At 56.8% G+C, this 13,297-nt stretch overlaps 1 protein-coding gene and 1 long non-coding RNA gene across 2 annotated transcripts in view; both read right to left on the bottom strand.

Annotated features, from left to right (window-relative positions):
- LOC133280930 (S-adenosyl-L-methionine-dependent tRNA 4-demethylwyosine synthase TYW1-like) overlaps window positions 1-13,297 on the bottom strand; it is a 331,505-nt gene that overhangs the window by 38,276 nt on the left and 279,932 nt on the right. The window lies entirely within an intron of this gene.
- On the bottom strand, window positions 663-2,238 carry LOC133280932 (uncharacterized). Its single transcript, XR_009747311.1, has 3 exons — window positions 1,993-2,238; window positions 1,054-1,136; window positions 663-725 (listed from the first exon to the last, which is right to left on the bottom strand). It is a non-coding gene; the product is annotated as an uncharacterized LOC133280932 (long non-coding RNA).

Below are 13,297 nucleotides of genomic sequence, written 5' to 3'. Positions count from 1 at the left end.
CAGCCTGTCTCCAGAACCCTCACAGCATCTCCGTGGCCTCCTCTGGCCTCACTCCAGCAGCTCCACGTCCCTCTTGTGGTGTTGCCCCAGAGCTGGATCAGGACTGCAGGGGAGGGGTGTCTCCCCAGAGTGCAGCAGAGGGGGAAAATCCCCTCCCTTGACCTGCTGCTCACACTCTGGGGATGCAGCCCAGCACAGGGGGCTTCTGGGCTGCAAGCAGATAACGATCTGTTTGAAAAGGATGGCTGGTTGTATCTGTTGAAGTCAACTGCAGTGGTGCCTGCAACAGAAAGACCGAAATTGGGAGAAGGTGCTGCCTCTCTAAAAGCTGGACTTTACATGGTGCTGAGCCCCTCTGCTCCCTGTGGACGTGGGGCAGACTAGTTCTGTGCACAAGGCTACCTGAAAACTGTCAAATCCTGGGCAGGAAACAGCAATGACACTTGGAAAGAGATAGAAAGAAGACAGAGGAGTGGAAGAACTGCCTTCTATCTTTTTTCATACCCTGCTGAGCTGAACACAGCGTCACCTCTGCAACATCAGCCTGCAGAATCTTTATTATTACAGAAAATACAGGTTTGCATCAAAGCAGTCCTAAAACACACTACCAGAAATACTTGGCACAGGGAATTCAATACACAGACCTTACACGTCCATGGAGACTGCCATCCCCAAATGCTACTGTATCTCTTCCTCCTCTGGGCCCTGTACTCCTTCATGCTCCTCTGCAAGCAAGAGCAAAGAACAAACGTTAACAGCGTATACCTGAGAGGCTCGTACACCCCATGCCGCCACTCTGCTCTGTGCTGTGACTCCTCTGCCCAGTGCAGAGGATCCTGAGCAGCTCTGGCAGAGCTCCAGGTACCTTCAGAAGTGACTGAGCTTTACATTCACTCCAAGGAACAGGAAGCCAGGCCATGCTGCAGGTCAGGCAGAGAAAGTCTGAGATAACTCTAGGTTCTTTATGCCTACAACACAGCTGTCAGCCCTTTCCTCTCACCTCTGACACCAAGAGACAGAAAAGCCCCCTGAACTCTGCAGGAATAGTCTCACCTCAAAGGTGTTGAGTACATGTTAGCAAACACCCATCAGGTCATTCATTCCTTTCTGGCATGGCTCAACAGCAGGAAGGGCCCCTGTGGGAAAGAAGATGGGTCAGTGGTTTCCAAAGGGGTTGGTGGCCCTCTCCCTCACTGCTCTGGGCAGTGTGGTTGTTCCTCCATGACGGGAACAGGCTCTTACACCAGGCACATGCCACACACTTCCCTCCTACCAGCCCGCTGTCAGCACCCTGAGAGCTGAGCTCAGGCCAGGCTACGGTGCAGGAAGGGCAGAGCCAAACCCTGCAGGAGCCCCACAGGGAAGGGGTTCCCTTGGCAAGAACAGCCTCAGCACTACTCATTTTTAGGAAATTAAAGAGCCAGCAAGCACAAACTCAGATACTCAGGGGAACAGCCCCATAAGGAAGGAATGAAATAACACTGTCCTCCTGCGGCAGCAGACAAAGCTGTGGAGCCTAGATGGAGGGCAGTAGACTGAGCTGAATGGGCTGGTGTGCTGGGAGGAGTGAGTGATGGCCTGAGGCTCAGAGTTGCCAGTGCTGCCTGTTAACAGAGAACACAGACCCCTCTGGGAGGCAAGTCAAGAGACAGCACAGACTTTTCAAGAGAGCTTTGGTTCACAGCCTGATGAGCAAAGCTGCCAGATAAGCAAGAAGAAGCAGAAGCAAATTCTCACCGCAGCTATGTATGTCAGCACCCTTTGGGTTGGCTTTCCAAATCTTCTGCTAATTTAGGGGCAGGTGAAGCACCCATCACCCCTGACCGGACTTAGCAGATCCACCTTACCCCGGCACTGCAGTACCGTGCCTGCAGAGAAGAGGGAGAAGAGTGGTTTTCTTTATTGAAATGACTCATGGTGGAAACCTGACGTGAACAGAGGGGATTCCACAAAGGAAGGGCCCTGAACGTCAAAGCAATGCACACCCCATACCTCTGGTCTGGATCCGGAAGCTGATCTTGCTTTCAGAGGGGTGTGTGATACAGTAGCCACAGAACTCCGCATCAGGGCTGCAGGAAGGGCGAGAGGAGAAGAGAGCAGTAAAACCCAGGCCAATCCACAGCAAATCTCAGGGAAGTCAGAGGCTTGGGCCACCCCAGACCTGCTGGGGCTCAGGACGTTTCTAATATGACTGAGGGTCTTATGGGAGGGATGTGCTCAAAGGACACTCCCCCTGTAACCTTATTCACACCCTTCCATCTATCTCTGAGCTGCAGCTGGAACTTGGCAGGGGAAAGACCTGGCTGGCACCCTGGTCAAACAGGGGATCCTGGCTGCGTGGAAGCCTCCCTCCACACAGACCTGTTGCAATTCTGCTGGGCAAAGGAGGCAGATGGGTCTAGGGCACCACAAGATGTTTGCAGACTGCATGACATCTGCCTTCACAAGCCGAGGTGGTTGGTAGAACATTTGCGCACACAGCAGAAAGCACAGCCCCTCACAAGAAGGCTGCTCTTTTTCTTGTCATGGTGAGACATCAGAGGAATTCACACAGCATTTGCAATGCGACTGTCATTTGAGATGGTGCATTGAACTTCCTGCTGGAATTCTTCTGAGCCTTCCCAGTGAGTCTTCACAAACCCCCAGTGCCTCCCAGCTGGATAAAACCAGTGAAGGCATTTGTATATTTTAATGGGGGCAGCAGGATTACTAATTTCCAGCACCAATTCCTGCATCTTGATGGAAGCATTAAAGGGGATCAATTTGCTTAATACTGGCTGTTCCTACCCTCTTTTCTGACAGCACTTGCCCCAGAAGGCGACATAGGTACTGCCTGACCACCTGTATTTACAGAGTTGCACATCATTTTACCCAGAGCCACGTAAGACATTCAGAAATCTGTCACATGTCTGCCATTCCATTTCCTCTCTACTAACCATCAGAGCAGCGAGGGCTGGCTGTTCCTTACGGGATGGGGAGCTGGGAGCATGAACAAAGGTGCAAAGGTGGTAGCCAGGGCCAGCCAAGGGTCCAGGTCACCAGGCAGGTTTGTGGGGGTGAAATAGGTGCGAGGCCGGGTCAGGAAGACAACCTGCAGGTCGGGTGAGGGTAAAGAGGGTCAGACAAAACCTATGAGCACCAAGCAGATGTACAATGTACAACATTGAGGAGAGGCTGATGTTGGGTCAGGAAGTCAGCCCATGGGTCAGCATCCAACAGCTGAGCTGAAGACCCATATAGATACAACATAGCTCAGGAGGGACTGAAAGCCTAAGCTAAGCTTAAATGGGGTTCCTGAGCCTGTGGGCAGGGTGTGTGTGGAGGCCCCAGGTGAGGCTGTTCATACTCATCAAGGCCTGTTAGCGCTCTCAGGGCTAGTAGCACAAGGAGAAAACTGAATCCTGTTAAGGGAGGGGGTAGGTAAGGAGCCTCTGGCACGAGCTCTGATATAAATTCTCCAACAAGCATGCACAGAGGTAGTTTTGCCTTGTTCCAGCAGCAACTGAGATGCAACTTAGTGAAGAAGGGCAGAACAGGAGACAGAGGAACCCCCAGTGGTACCAGGGGCTGTGGTGACTCCACTTACCTCACAACCATGTAGTGGAGGGCATTGCCAAGCGTGTGGTCCCCATCGGGAAACACAGACGTGACTCAGTTTCCATTTGTCCCATCTGCCCGAACCTGCCGTGAATGGGGAGAGAAGAGATGCTGTAAGGTTCTCAGCCCCAGGGTGAAAAATCAACAGCTGTGCTCAGCTTCAGCACAGGACTTGTAGCTCTGGCTGGCTCATCGCTGTGGCTCGTGGCTCATGTCTCAAGTGCTGGAGTGTGACCAAGAGCAACTTCACAGAGGAGGGAGGGAAGGTGGCAAAATTATCGAGCTTAGAGAAACATCCCCCTGGTTATCAAAGTGCCTGTGCACCCTTGCTCCTCACAGGAGAGAAGAGGAGCCCAAAGAAAGCTGCCAGCTTCAGGATCCATGGTGGAAAGAAGCTGGGAGTGACTGTTGAGGATGGTGTGATACCAGGTCCTGCCACCAGCACAGGGCTAGACAGGAAGTCAAGAACTCCCCAGGGAGGCTGTCAGCAGGGAAAGCTTATCCCACTTCAAAACCAACTATAAGCCCTCCCAGTTCTCACCTGGTTACGCTGCCCTATCGGCCAACGAGTCCCTGGACTCACCCGATCCACCCTCAGGATCGCTAGCAGCCGCTCTATCGGTCGACGAGTCCCCAACCTGCTTGCAAGCCCCATCTGCCAAGGGGAACTACGCTGCGTGCCAGATGTCTCTGCGTGCCTTACCAGCAGCCCCAGGCCAAGCGTACGACTTATAGGCCCTCTAAATTACAAACCTAAATCCCACGCATACCGTTTCTCCGCAGCCGGCACAGGTTGTTGTCTGCCCCCGCAGTGAGCGGATGAAGAGCGGAGCTCTTCCAGGCAAGCTGCCTGGGGTGCCTAGGATGTCTCCCCTGAGCTGATCCTTCAGCTGAACAGACGTCTCCTGCCTGGCTCGCCAAAGTGATAATGGGATAGACTCCACAACTCGTTAAACTTGTAAAGTAGGTATGCTTTATTCAGCGCTGAGACGCATGGGGGATCGTTCCTCCAAAGGCATGCCCGCTGCAACCTCGTTTCTCCCCTTATTTATTCTCTAAAATTATACGTATGTATTAGGTTACACAACATGCCTATACATATTCATGTCCTATCCCTGCTTCGTATTATAATGAGCTAAAAGGTCCTTTGCGGCTGCGCAGTAACTCCCGGTGGTCGTGGGTGAGGGTCTCAAGATGAAGTCAATGACTCTTCCTCTGCTTAAACTTTTTACCTCTAATAGTTGCTCATGCTCCCTGGTGACTTGGTCATTGTCCAAACCACAAAGCTGGCTCTAGCCGGTTTCAGGACCCAGAAAGCAGGAGCCAGGTTACTGTTCCTTCCTCTTACCAGTAGCCGTGTCCTCCCATCCTGTTCTAGCACAGCATAATGAGCATGAAAAATGTTTGTGGAGTATGGGCAAGCATTAACATCGTTAAGCAAGCGGCTTAACACTACCCCTGCCTGTACATTGGTTAAATCTTTTTGCATTACTGTTCCCAGGCTGAAAGTCAAAAACACAGCGCTGCACCAGCTACTAAGGAGAAAAAGTGACTGCTACTGCTGAACCCAGGACAGTGTTCAGCTCCTAAGTCTGAGGCCCAGAGTCTCAGCCCCACAGTCTCAGCCCCACAGTCCCAGCCCAAGAGTCTTAGCCCGAGTCTCAGTGCCAGAGTCCTCATTTGTGAGTCTCAGCCAGAGTATGTTCCAAAATCTGACCACCACAGTCTCAGCCCTGTGAGGACGGAGGCACGGACCCAGAGGTAGAGTGCAAGCTGGATCGTTTATTGCAAAGCTTACACAATATTTATATGCTTCCAAGCAATTAGCAGAGCACATCTGGGTTTGCCTTGCGGTTACATCAGGTGAAAGTGATACGTGGATTGACTCCAGCTCCTTAGAGTTGTAAAGTAGGTATGCTTTATTCAGCTGAGGTGCATGGGGGTTGCTCCTCCAAAAGCATGCGCACTCCCCTCTTTCCAGTTCTGACATCCTCGTTCCTTGCCAGTTCCAACAACTTCCAAGTACCAGTCAGGGACGGGTCGCTCTTAATTGCCTGCTGTAGTTCCTCCTTCCCATGGTCTCTGACAGTTTTGATACATTCCAACCCCCACACAGCTCCACAGTCTTAGCCCCACAGTCTCAGCCACAGAGACCCAGCCCCACGGTCTCAGCAACAGTCTCAGCCACAGGGTCTGAGGCTGAGAGTCTCAGCTCCAAAACCTGAGCACCAGTCTCAGCTACAGTCTCAGCCACAGAGTCTATATTACAGTCTCTGTCACAGAGTCTGACATTCAAAGTCTGAGACCCATAGTCAGAGCCACAGAGTCTCAGCCCCAGTCTGAGCCCCAAAGTCTGAATCCCAGAGTGTTAGCCATAGACTTTCAGCAGCAGTCTCAGCCCCAGAGTCTGAGAGTATCAGCTCCAAAGCCTGAGGCCCAGAGTCTCAGCCACCGTTTCAGCCACAGAGTCTCAGCCTCTGAGTCTTAGCCCCTGAGTCTGGCCCAAGTGGTGCAGCAGGAGCAAGGACACAGACAGGGACGAGGATGAGGTACGGGCAGGAGCAGGCAACAGCTCCGCGTCTCTGCCTGCTCCCTGCCCCATGCCTGCTTCCCACCGCTCCTATCCCTGCCCTGCGGGAGGTGGCCCTGGCTCAGTCCACTGCTGGTGAGGTGTCAGGCTTGTACAAGTTGGTCGTAAGTGTGAAGGAGGCGATGAAGGTCCCTCCTTCAGTTCATGCAGTTCCAACCCCCTCCCCAACGGCTGTTATGTCATTGCTGTTACGTCCCTGCTGTCATTTCAGTGATGCCAAATCCGAGTCAAGCTTTTCCAGTGAGGACACATCGTTCTGGGACGAGCCGATTTCCCTTGCCTTCAGAGAGCACCCAGCACACACGCGTGGCAGACGCGCACAGACTGCACAAACACGTACTGAACGCACACGTGCTGCACGCGTAGATGTGCTGGTCTGTAACACGCCCCAGGTGGGGCAGAGCGACCAGCTCCAACGGCAGGGGATTGTCCCATGTCACAGTGGGGACGCACGCTCGCAGGCCCGGCCGATGAAACTCCTGCGGCGAGGCCCCATTGTGAGGTGTGAGGTGTCCCGGGCTGTATCTGCCCAGCAGGGCCAGCACAGCCCCAGATCCACTGCTCGTCGCAGACGAGAGCTCCTGGTTTGGATCCCCAGCCTTGAGCCTCGTGTGGTACCAAAGGCGCTCAGGCCCTGTGTCGCTATGGCACCGCTGCTGCTGCTGCTGCTGCTGCTGGGCCTGGCCCCCGGCCTGGCCCGGCCCCTGGGGCCCTGCCCGGGGCCCTGCCGCTGCCGCGGGCGCCGCCTGGACTGCAGCAGCGCTGCCCTGGCCCACGTGCCCCTGGCCACCCCCCAGCGGCCCTTCTCCATGCTGTGAGTGCCCTGCAGCTCCGGGCGCTGCCCCGGACACCCCGAGAGCGGCTCCAGGGACACGCTGCCTGTGGAGGGCTGATGGGCAGCGCCGAGGGGGCAGCTCCAGGCCGGCCTCACGGCCACCCCGCAGCCCTGGGGCAGGGGAAGGGTTTGTGCTGGGGGTGACGCTGCCAATGGCTTCTCCGCAGGGATTTCACTGGGAACGCGCTCGCCCTCATTCGCCCTCAACCGTGGAAGGGATACCTGTGGGCTGAGAAGCTGTGAGTATCCACCAGTATCGGACATGGCACAGGGGTTCTGGGATCCCCATCCCTCCACCGGGCAGCCGAGCCAAGGCTGTGCCGAGCACCACACCAGTGCTTGCCACATGCAGCCAGGGCCGAGCTGCTTAGCAAGGAGCTGTGTGAGTCCCCAGAGCTGTTCCGTGGCGAGCAGGGCCCTGGGCTGTGTACCTCCTGCCAACCGGGGCCATCCCTGGGCCTGTGGAACCCGTGCTCGGGCTGCAGTCAGGGTCAGCAGGCTGGGAGCAAGCCCCTGCTCCTGCCATGAGCGTGATGAGTCGTGGCGGGACCCGGAGAGATGCCGCAGTGACACTGCTGCAGGGTTGCTCCCCTGACAGCTCCATTGCACCTGAGAGCCGCGGGTGCCACTGTTCGTGTTCGTCTGTCTCTTGCAGAGTCCTCCAGCACAACAACCTGCTGGCGGTGAAGAGGCGCTCGCTGGGGGGGCTGCTCTTGCTGAGGCACCTGTAAGTACCCCCCCTGTCCATGGTGGTGAGCACGGCCTCCCCCCTGCCCTGGCCCTGCTGCTGTACAGCCCGTCCCAGGAAGGGCTTTATTCCTGCGGGTATCCCGGCTGCAGCCAGAGCAGAGCATGGTCTTGGTGCAGAGGCGGGCTCCACAGGGATGCGCTGCACTCCCATTGCCCCACGGCTGAGCAGGAGCAGGTGGCTGCTGCCCTTTCCCTGCACAGACCTGCACGAGGCCGCCTCCTCCAGGGCAAACCATGTGCATTCGTCTCCTCTCATCTCGGATGCCCCAGAGCTGCCTTGGAGTGAGCTCATGGTGCCGCTTCATCGCCCGTGGAGAGGAGCAGGCACTTTCCATTCACCCTCACGATGGGGTGGGGACTCTGGCTGAGCAGGCCATGAAACACTCCCCACAAAGGTTCCTCTCTCCTTGTTTGCTGCAGAACAAGCCCCCCAGTCAGAGAGTTCAGGCTGGGACAAGGAACCTTTTGGTTTCTAGAGCCAGGCCAGAGGACTCCTGCGCACATCAGAGCAGGGCTGCGCAGGGAGGTGACATTTAGCAGCTAAGGGAAATAGCCCCATGTTGGTCACACAGGGCGTTACAGCCTGTCCCTGAGGCCTCACTCAAGAGGTGCTCTTGGGGCGTGCATAAAGGACCTGCTTTGTTACCAGAGAGGAAAATCAGCCCTGAAATACCCCTGGTGGGATCAGAGCTGGGAGAACCTCTCTGAGCTGCAGCCACCCCCGTCAGGAGCGTGACCTCCGGTTACACACCACTGCAAGCCAGGGCAGGAGAGAAATCCCACGTGAAATGAGAGCTATGGCACGTCTGTGCCGCCAATGTCAAAGCACCTGAGAGGAACCGGGACAGTGCAAATGTCACCAGCGTTTTGTGTTCTCCTGTTAACAGGGATTTATCTTACAACAAAATCCAGTTGATCGAGGCGTGTGCTTTGGAGAACCTTCCTTTCCTGGAGACCATGTGAGTTATGGGAGTTCCTTCCTGGTGTGGTTGGTGAAGCCTGATTGCATTTAGAACCTTCTGGTGCTGGAAAAAGCTCCAGTTATTTTTAGAAGAAGGCCTCCGGTTTCTCCTGCTGAAGGAGCAGCCGAGCTCAGGTGCTCAGGGAGTGGCTGGTGGCCACGCCAGGATGGGGCCATGGCTTCTGCAAACACAGCAGGAATAGAAGCTGTGTCTTGAGTCTTGCTGTCTCCTGGAGCAGGCAGAGATGCAGAACGCATGCACTTCATCTCCTCTCCTGGACAGGTTAACAAACAGCAGGAGAGAAAATGGCAGTTTTCCCCCCAGTTCCACCTTGGATGGGGCTGTTTCCTACAAATCAGTGCTGCTTCTCTCCAGCTTCCTGTGGCTCACACCCAATTCATTTCTGCGGTCTCCTGTTTCCCCAGAAGCCTGGAGGGAAATCTCATCACCCAGATCCGGAGCGACACCTTCCGGGCATGGCACGGGATGCAGTTCCTCCAGACGCTGTGAGTGTTCCAAGGGCTAAGGGTAGCTCAGAGCAGTGGCACTTGTCACTGTGTTCTGCTCACCTCTTACCCCCAGTAGGCAGCAGCATCAATGCTGAACGACAACTCTGTCAGGCCACGGCTTTGCCTGGCTGGGTGCAGGACCAGAGACAACGCTCAGGGACAGTGGGAATGTGAGAAATAGGGAAAGTCCTGTTGGAGGGAAGCCACCAGAAGGTGTGAGTTGAGGAGGAAAGAAAGAGATGTTGTGTTTTCCAGAAGCAGCACTTCTGGGCTTTTGCTCTCTGGGCTGGAGATAGTCAGGACCTGATGTATGTTGTGAATCTGCCCATCAGCATCTACCCTGGTCTGGAACCTTCACCCCAGGCCCTTCCGCATACACGCAGCACTGAGCCCCTGCCACCGCTCTCATCCTGCACCCCCCGCTCACATGGGGTGTTGGTTCATTTCAGGGTCCTGCGCCATAACCCCCTGTCTGTTATCGAGGACACGTGGTTCTTCAAGCTGCCTTCAGTCACTCACCTGTAAGTACGGACTCCTTGTTAACGGCTTACCGAGGATTTTTCTTTGTGTCTCTGGGTGCCCCGTGGCCAGGAAAGCAGAGATTCAGCAGCAAATCCCACCCTTCTCCCACCCTTCTCCTGCTGGAGGCAGCGGCAGACCCAAGCAAAGGCTGAGCAGTCCTGGTGTGTCCCATCTGCAAAGCCAGCACGGAGCTGGGACAGGGACTCGAACTTGTCTGCATTCATCTCCCATGGGATCTGCAGGATCCCTTCTGGTTCAGACCCATGGGTGGGAGCAGGGCACAGCAGGAAGGAGAGACGGTTTTCCGTCTTTTCTCCTGGATTAGGTAGCAGCAGATCCCCCCCTGCGGCCAGCACAGCAAGCAGCAGGGACTGAGCTTGTTCCCGGAGCAGAGGCTGGTGCCGCCACCTCAAATGTAATGTGTTTCTTGAAACCCTTGCAGGGACCTGGGTGCCACACGAGTGACTCGGCAGACGCTGCTCATGCTGCTCCTGAGAACATCCCGCTTGGAAACACTGTGAGTGTGCGGGGGCTGGCTCCCACCTCCAGCAGATCCCAGCTGCTGGGACAGAGGGTCTGTGTGGGGAACAAACCCAGCAGCACAAAAGTGTCCATTGGGACACAGGGAGCGAGGGGAAGTTTCCCAGAGCTGCAGCAGACACTGAAGCAGACCCCTGAGGCGTTTCTGTGCACCACCTGGGTTGGAGTCGCTGCCCTGGGTCGCGATGCTGAGTGTTTGGTCACAACCTCTGTTCTTTAGCAAGCTGTCCATCGACACGGCCTGCTGCCTCTGCCAGCACAAGCACAGCACTGAGACCCCGTGCAGGACCCTCAGCTTCGACTGCATGAGCGTGTGCAACAGCGCTGTTCTCCGCTGCGGTAACTGGCCCACAGCCCTGCCCATGTCCCCCAGCTATAGTGAACCTTCTGAGCCTGTGTCTGGCAGAAAGCTCTTTGTCACTGAAGTGCTCTTGGTGTGTTACAGCTCCCCTGGCAGAGACACCAGGGCTCCTAATGGGACCGGTGCCCCCCAAGAAAGGGAACAACAGGTCCGTGTTGAATCTCCAGCCTAAGGAGCCTTCACTCGGGGAGCAGAGAACCGTCACGCTCACAGTTGCCCGGAGCCTGAGCAGCCCCGATGCATCAGCACCTTCCCCTCAGCAGCTCTCGAGGCAGGAGGGCAACATCGCCAAGGAGCTGACGCTGATGCTGCAGGGCATTCAGCACAGGGGCTGGAGCAGCTCTATTGACACCAGGAGGCTCTATTTCCTAGCAGAGGGGCTCGTGGCACAGCTAAAGAACAAGCTGCACAAGGCCATGAGCATCCTGACTGTGAAAAGTATGAACCTCAGCGATATCCTCCCAGTCTCCAGCCACCAGAGAGCACCCACCCCTCCTGCAGCGCAGCCCTCTACACAGTACCCAACAGAGGACCTGCATCTCGCCCTGTCTGGCGAGAGTCAGGATCATTCAGACGCCATGGGGCAGACCAATACGACTGACAGGATGGAGAATGAGGGTAGCACAGAAGATGAGGAGGAAGCACCATCCCCAACACAGGACTCTGCTGGGACAGATGAGGAGCAGAAGCAGGAGGACAGCGATGGGACAGTGGGCAACGAGGGTGCAGAAGAAGAGCCCGCAGCAGCAGACGGTAGAGCAGAGCAGAGACCTAGCACTAAGGAGCAGGAACCCCCGACCGCAACGGCACAGGGCAGCTCCAGCGCCCCGGGCGGCGCGGCCACGCGAGGACCCCCCTTTGACACCCTGCTCAGCCGCCACCTACACTCTCTGGTGCCAGATGGAGCCCTGCGCAGGTTCATGGCACAGGTGGCTCGAGCCCTGCGTGAGGACTGTGGCCTGCCCCAGCTCCAGCAGGCCTGTGCCAAGATGGTCTCGAGGACGGGGCTGCTCCTGAGGCTCCTGAGTGAGAGGCAGCGTGACCTGGAGCCCTCTGACCTCCTTGAGCAGTGTGTGCGGGAGGAGGATGCCGGCACCTCTCGTCCCCATGCCCAAGTCCAGGCCAGGGAGATGGGCAGTGAATCTGCAGAGACGGTAAGAGAGAACGGGGCATGGCTGCATGTGTGTGTCTGGGCAGTGGGGTATGGAAGGGACCTCCCTTCCCTCCCCGCTCCTCTCCTCCCTAATGCACTCTCCTTTTCTCCCAGGAGATGGCCAATCACACCTTGGACCGCTGGCTGCCGCTGGCACTGGTGCTCTTGCTGTTACTGAACTTCATCACGTCCGTTGCTCTCCTGGTGCAGTGCTGTTTCAAGGTGAGCCAAGGATTCGTTTGCCAGAGCGCTGCCATCCAAACCGTGGGGCTGAAGAGCACAGGGGCCGGGCGGGGGGGGGTGGGGGGTGTGCTCCCACAGTGCTCATGGGGCCCGGGTGCTGCTGCGGATGCCTGTGGATGTGCTGGCATGCACAAGAGATGTCTTCCCAGACTTGGAGCTCATTGTGGTACCCCACCCTGGAGCTTGGAGGTGTTCAGAGCTGCTGGGAGCAGCTTGTCCTGGCTCCTGCCAGGGTCGGTCCCCAGCTCTGCTGTGCATCTTCCCAGCAGCTCCTTCCTTGAGGGGGGCTGCAGCTCCCTCTCATCACAGCCTCTGCCATCAGCCCCTACCAGGCTCTAGCCTGCAGTCCCTCGCCCCAAGCATCCCCTCCCCAGCTCCTGGCCTGGCCTTGCTCTGTTGCAGCACCCGTTGCTTCCAGCCGTGCAGCAATGCCCCTGCTCCCTGCCCTGAGCCCATACCCAGCCTTTCTGCATGGTGCTGCGGCTCCGGCGTGTCGGGGCCGTGCCCAGGCACAGGGCAGGGGCCCAATCGTTGCTGCGGAGTTTGAACCTCCCTTTGGGGGCCTTCTCCTCCAAATAGACAAATGAGCTTTCATGCCTTCAGAAGGCATGGCGCGTGTTGCAGGCGGTGGTTGAAGGGGTGGGGCGGGGAGCCTGCAGAGCTCTGTGCAGAGGAGAAAGGCAGAAATTAACAACGCTGAGGAGAACTCTGGGTCATTCCAGAGGCAGGGAGCAGCGGGGAGCTGGGCAAGGAGGCAGGGGGGGCTCTTCTTAAAGGTGTGGCTGCTGGCACAGCCTTGCACGTGTGTAGACGGCACTGGGCTGGAGGAAGAACCTTCCGGCTCCCCTGTGCTGCAGAATTCTCTGTGGAAACCTCCATGTTCCGAGTCTCTGTCTCTCTATCACCAGCTTTGTGCCAAGAAACGTGCCGAGGATTCCCAAGGCAGCAGCAGATGGAGCCTGAAGCGGTAACTCCTGCCCTGCCCTGCCCCAACAGGCTCTGCTGCAGCAGCGCCCAGCCCTGCCCAGAGCCCGCCAACTCCTCCAGCACTGGAGGAGTTCATCCTTTACTTCTCATCCTCCTGCTCCTCCCTGTTTCCAGCTGCTTTCAGAAGCTGCGGCCCAAGTGCTGGAGCAGGAGCAGGGACAAGGAGGAGGTAAGGGCAGGAGCAGGCGCCAGCTCTGTCCCTCTACCCGGTCCCTGCCCCATGCCTGCTTCTCACCTCTCTAATCCCT

Source organism: Pezoporus flaviventris, unplaced genomic scaffold (assembly GCF_033815535.1).
Source record: "Pezoporus flaviventris isolate CSIRO_AGI_PZ_B2104156 unplaced genomic scaffold, CSIRO_AGI_Pfla_v1 ptg000093l, whole genome shotgun sequence".
NCBI lineage: Eukaryota > Metazoa > Chordata > Aves > Psittaciformes > Psittacidae > Pezoporus > Pezoporus flaviventris.
This window is presented reverse-complemented; position numbering and strand designations above follow the sequence as displayed.